This window comes from Nerophis ophidion, linkage group LG02 (assembly GCF_033978795.1).
Source record: "Nerophis ophidion isolate RoL-2023_Sa linkage group LG02, RoL_Noph_v1.0, whole genome shotgun sequence".
In the NCBI taxonomy this organism is placed as follows: Eukaryota; Metazoa; Chordata; class Actinopteri; order Syngnathiformes; family Syngnathidae; genus Nerophis; species Nerophis ophidion.
In genome coordinates this window covers 86158951-86165687 of record NC_084612.1, presented here as the reverse complement: position 1 = coordinate 86165687, position 6737 = coordinate 86158951, and positions in this window count along the sequence as shown.

Here is a 6737-nt window from a genome sequence, read left to right as displayed (position 1 = left end):
AAAAAGCCTTTTTTTTTTAGAGATATATGCTTGCTAGTTCTAGTTTTTATTTCTATTTATTTGTATTATATATATATTTTTTTTCTTTTTAATAGACTAGCCCTTTGAGGTTGTTAGCCCAATGGAAAGTGCTTTTTACGAATAAAATCTATTATTACTATAACTAGAATGTCGTCAAGTAACGATGGATACGACTCATGGGCGTGCGTCTGCAAAATGAGCAAATCAAATATTTGACTGAGATGTTTACCTGTGAAATTAGTGAAAAAGCTAGCATGCTAACAGTTAATTGTGTGTCAAAAATTCCAATAAATATTTAAAATAAACCACAAAAGTACAAAGACAATGCAAATAGGTTTAATAGAAAAAAAAAAAAAAATATATATATATATATATATATATATATATACAATTAAGTGGTTTGATTTAAAACAACTCAAATTTCTCCAATAAACGTAATTTAAGGTATTTTCTACTTCTACCATCTTCCAATAATATAACTTATAATGCATGACATGCCATAAAATGCCAGATGACTCATTTAGAGTCACATTAGTTTTTAATTCTGTTGTTTCATATTTGATACGGACATTTTTAAAAACAGCTTTACAAGATGTCTACGGATGTTGTCATTACTCCGGGTAATTGTATTTGTAACAGCTGGAATATTTGGTTGTTGTCATCCAAGCGACGCTATCATGGACGCCCCTGCTTATTTCAGCAAGACGATGCCCAGCCAGGTGTTACAACAGCGTGGCTTTGTAGTAAAAGAGTGCGGGTACTAGACTGGCCTGCCTGTAGTCCAGACTCATCTCCCTTTAAAAAGTAAATGACTCACATCTTCTACATGACAAACTGAAGACCAAATCTGGACTGCCACATTATTTGAAGTGGCCTGGAATCATTATTTTAATAAAATGCTTCATCTTTTTGTACTAAATGTATTTATTCTTTCCCTTTTTGACCTGAAAAGTCACGTACTGCATGTAATTGCATATCTTTTAAAATGCAATATTATCAAAAATATGACATTATCATGTAATCCAAAAATATTTGTTGTTAAAATAAAGATAAATACAGCACTTAAATATCTGCTTGACTTATGATTTCAAAACAGATGATAAATGAAATTGTAGACTGTAAAATTGACAATAGATTTTGCGGATAAATACCGCCGACTTGAGTTTTTTTTATCGTAAAACCAACTTTGGTATTGGTTTTTTTCTTTCATATACACTAGGACACTAGAACATTAAAAAAAAAAGTAAACAAAAACATTAAAACAAGATTTTATGGTAAAAAAAGAAAAGAAAGTAAAAATAGGCAGCTCTGTTGCTTGAATTTTACCGCTAAAATGAGCTCTCTCTGTCAGCTTACCTGGCCTTCCACTTCCTGGCTGAGTTGCTGTTGTTCCCAAACTCTTCACTTTTCTTTTAGTAACGCGGACAGTTGACTTTGGAATATTTAGGAATATTTCACGACTGGATTTGTTGCACAGGTAGCATCCTGAGACAGTTCTTAATCTTTGGAGAAACAGTCTCCGTGCCTAAGTGCTGGATTTGATACACCTGTGGCCGGGACAGGTGATTAGGACACCTGAGTCCGGCCAAATACTTTTGCCAATATAGTTTATGATTGCATATTCTATTAAAAAAATATAAAATTATATATATATATACATATATATATATATATATATATATATATATATATTGCTGGCACCAGAGATACGTCACTTCCTGCTGTACAGCACTCCAGAATAAAAGCGTATAACAAGTAAAGGTAAAAGTGTATAATAAGTAAAGGTAAAAGTGTATAAGAAGTAAAGGTAAAAGTGTATAAGAAGTAAAGGTAAAAGTGTATAATAAGTGAAGGTAAAAGTGTATAAGAAGTAAAGGTAAAAGTGTATAATAAGTGAAGGTAAAAGTGTATAAGAAGTAAAGGTAAAAGTGTATAAGAAGTAAAGGTAAAAGTGTATAAGAAGTAAAGGTGCAATCAGGTTCAAGAGTCAGTGTGGTCAATTCATTTATTTCATGGAAATAAAGCAGAACAAAATGTTGAAAAGATTAAAAAAAAAAACAAAACAAAACAAAAGTTCGGCCCTAAAAAGTCAAACTCGTACTGAACAATTTAGCATCTTATCCTATTTATTTTTTTAAATGATTTAAATGATTTTTGCGTTATTCTGTTTATATTTTATTTGTAATTGTTGAAGTTTTCTTTCCTGGACAATATTTAGTCAAGCAGATGGAGATTTGAAATTGTTGACATTTGTTGTCATGTTGTTGTTGTTGTTGTTGTTGTTGACAACATATGTTGGATGCACATGTTGATGACGTCACATATCTTTGCTGAGCACTTCCGCCTCTCTTTTGTTAGCCGCGAGCCCGAGAGGCTTTTCTACCGCTTGTCCCTTGTGTCGACATTAATCAACAGAGTTTGCAGACACGTGACAACAATCCGTCCTCTTGTTTACCTCTCAGAAACATTTGCTACGTCAGCTAAAAAATAAAATAAAAAAAAGTATTCAGGGTACGTAGGCGACCAACGCATGCGCAGTGTGAGTCGCTGACTCAGCGAGCCAGCGAAACTCCTCGGACTTTGATGGAAATATTTTACATCAATGATGGAATTATTTCACATCAATGATGGAATTATTTCACATGTTTGATGGAAATATTTTACATCAATGATGGAATTATTTCACATCAATGATGGAATTATTTCACATGTTTGATGGAAATATTTCACATCAATGATGGAATTATTTCACATCAAAGATGGAATTATTTCACATCAATGATGGAAATATTTGACATGTTTGATGGAATGATGTCCCATCAAGGAAATGTTTCCACAATAAAAGCCGATGACTGCAATCATGAGCGCCAATCAACAGAGTTTTTTTTTTATTTGACTTTCGGTAGAAAATGTAATCTATCGTTACTGCCACCCTCAGGTGAAAAGGTGTCATTACACTCTTAACTCTTTCATCAAAGACTAAAGATTTTACAGAATAAAAGTAAGAAAAGACACTTCTCTATAACTTCAAGTTCACAGTGCATTATTTTGAAAGGTCATTGAATAAAATAATTAAATGAGTAAAAGATGTGCCACAAAGTCTGCTGGGATAGACAACTTTTTACTATTTATTCATGTTTATTCACACATATTTATTCCATCCATCCAGCCATTTCCTACCGCTTATTCCCTTTGGGGTCACTGGTGCCTATCTCAGCTACAATTAGGCGGAAGGCGGCGTACACCCTGGACAAGTCGCCGCCTCATTGCAAGGCCAACACAGATAGACAGACAACATTCACACTCGCATTACATATTTATTATTATCATTGTGTGAATGTTCCAAAACTCATCTATTTATTATTATTGTGTGAATGTTCCTAAACTCATCTATTTATTAATTAATTTTTATTATTGTGTGAATGTTCCAAAAGTCATCTATTTATTGATTATTATTATTGTTATTGTGTGAATGTTCCAAAACTCTTCTATTTATTAATTATTGTTATTATTGTGTGAATGCTACAAAACTAATCTATAATTATTATTATTATTATTGTGTGAGTGTTCCAAAACTCATATATTTATTGGTTATTATCATTATTGTGTGAATGTTCCAAAACTCATCTATTAATTAATTATTGTTATTATTGTGAGAAGGTTCCAAAACTCATCTATTAGTTATTATTACTGTGTAAATGCTCCAAAACTCATTTATTTATTAATTATTATTGTTATCATCTTGTGAATGTTCCAAAACTCATGTATTTATTATTATTATTATTATTTTTATTGTGTAAATGTTCCAAAACTCATTTATTAATTATTATTATTATTATTGTGTGAATGTTCCAAAACTCATATATTTAATAGTTATTGTTATTATTGTGTGAATGTTCCAAAACTCATTTATTTATCAATTATTATTATTATTATTGTGTGAATGTTCCAAAACTCATCTATTTATTAATTATTATTATTACTATTGTGTGAATGTTCCAAAACTCACAGATTTATTAATTATTATCATCATTGTGTGAATGCTCCAAAACACTTCTATTTATTAATTATTGTGCGAATGTTCCAAAACTCATCATATTTATTAATTATTTTTTATTATTGTGTGAATGTTCCAAAACTCATCTATTAATTAATTATTATTATTGTGTGAATGTTCCAAAACTCATCTATTTATTAATTATTGTTATTGTGTGACTGTTACAAAACTCATTTATTTATTATTATTATTGGGAATTTTCCAAAACTCATCTATTTATTAATTATTATTAATATTGTGTAAATGTTCCAAAACTCATCTATTTATTAATTATTTTTATTATTGTGTGAGTGTTCCAAAACTCATCTATTTATTAATTATTATTGTGTGAGTGTTCCAAAACTCATCTATTTATCAATTATTGTTATTATTGCGTGAATGTTCCAAAACTCATCTATTTATTAGTTAGTATTACTGTGTGAATGCTCCAAAACTCATCTATTTATTAATTATTATTGTTATCATTTTGTGAATGTTCCAAAACAAAACAATTTATTATTATTATTGTGTGAATGTTCCAAAACTCATCTATTTACTAATTATTATTATTGTGTGAATGTTCCAAAACTCATCTATTTATTAGTTAGTATTACTGTGTGAATGCTCCAAAACTCATATATTTATTAATTATTATTGTTATCATTTTGTGAATGTTCCAAACAAAACAATTTATTATTATTATTGTGTGAATGTTTCAAAACGCATTTATTTATTAATTATTATTATTGTGTGAACGTTCCAAAACTCATCTATTTAATAAGTAGTTATTATTGTGCGAATGTTCCAAAACTCATCTATTTACTAATTATTATTATTATTGTGTGAATGTTCCAAAACTCATCTATTTACTAATTATTGTTATTGTGTGAATGTTCCAAAACTCATCGATTTATAAATTATCATTATTATGTGAATGCTCCAAAACACAATTATTTATTAATTATTGTGCAAATGTTCAAAAAACTGATATTTAATAATTATTTTTATTATTGTGTGAATGTTCCAAAACTCGTCTATTAATTAATTATTATTGTGTGAAAGTTTAAAAACTCATTAACTATTATTATTGTGTGAATGTTCCAAAACTCATCTACTTATTAATGATTAATTATTGTTATTATTGTTTGACTGTTACAAAACTCATCTATTTATTATCATTATTGTGTGAATGTTCCAAAACGAATCTGTTTATTAGTTATTATTATTGTGTGAATGCTACAAAACTAATCTCTAAATTACTTATTATTATTATTGTGTGAGTGTTCCAAAACTCATCTATTTATTAATTATTATTATTACTATTGTGTGAATGTTCCAAAACTCATCTATTTATTAATCATAGTTATTATTGTGTGCATGTTCCAAAACACATCTATTTATTAGTTATTAATATTTTGTGAATGCTCCAAAACTCATTATTATTATTATTGTGTGAATGGTACAAAACTCATCTATTTACTAATTATTATTATTATTGTGTGAATGTTCCAAAACTCATCTATTTACTAATTATTGTTATTGTGTGAATGTTCCAAAACTCATCGATTTATAAATTATCATTATTATGTGAATGCTCCAAAACGCATTTATTTATTAATTATTGTGCAAATGTTCAAAAAACTGATATTTAATAATTATTTTTTATTATTGTGTGAATGTTCCAAAACTCGTCTATTAATTAATTATTATTGTGTGAAAGTTTAAAAACTCATTAATTATTATTATTGTGTGAATGTTCCAAAACTCATCTACTTATTAATGATTAATTATTGTTATTATTGTTTGACTGTTACAAAACTCATCTATTTATTATCATTATTGTGTGAATGTTCCAAAACGAATCTGTTTATTAGTTATTATTATTGTGTGAATGCTACAAAACTAATCTCTAAATTACTTATTATTATTATTGTGTGAGTGTTCCAAAACTCATCTATTTATTAATTATTATTATTACTATTGTGTGAATGTTCCAAAACTCATCTATTTATTAATCATAGTCATTATTGTGTGCATGTTCCAAAACACATCTATTTATTAGTTATTAATATTTTGTGAATGCTCCAAAACTCATTATTATTATTATTGTGTGAATGGTACAAAACTCATCTATTTACTAATTACTGTGTGAATGTTCCAAAACTCATCGAATTATTAATTATTGTCATTATTGTGTGAATGCTCCAAAACGCATCTGTTTATTAATTATTGTGCGAATGTTCCAAAACTCATCATATTTATTAATTATTTGTATTGTTGTGTGAATGTTCCAAAACTCATCTATTAATTAATTAATTATTATTGTGTGAATGTTCCAAAACTCATCTATGTATTAATTATTGTGTGACTGTTACAAAACTCATCTATTTATAAAATATTGTTATTATTGTGTGAATGCTCCAAATATTCACACGTTTTCTACACCAAAATGTATCTATTTCTGTTTCTTTTTTTCTCCAGATTTTGTCACTCTACCTTCAACATTTTTCTCCCAATTCAAAGCTAACCAATTTCAAACTGTTCAGACTATTCATGAATCCCGTATTTCCCAGAATTCCCGCTTTTCCGGGACATTTTTCCCATTCAAAATGCACTAGCCATTTTTCAAACGTCCACCATTTCCACATTTTTCAACCAATTCAAACCATTCCACCATCAC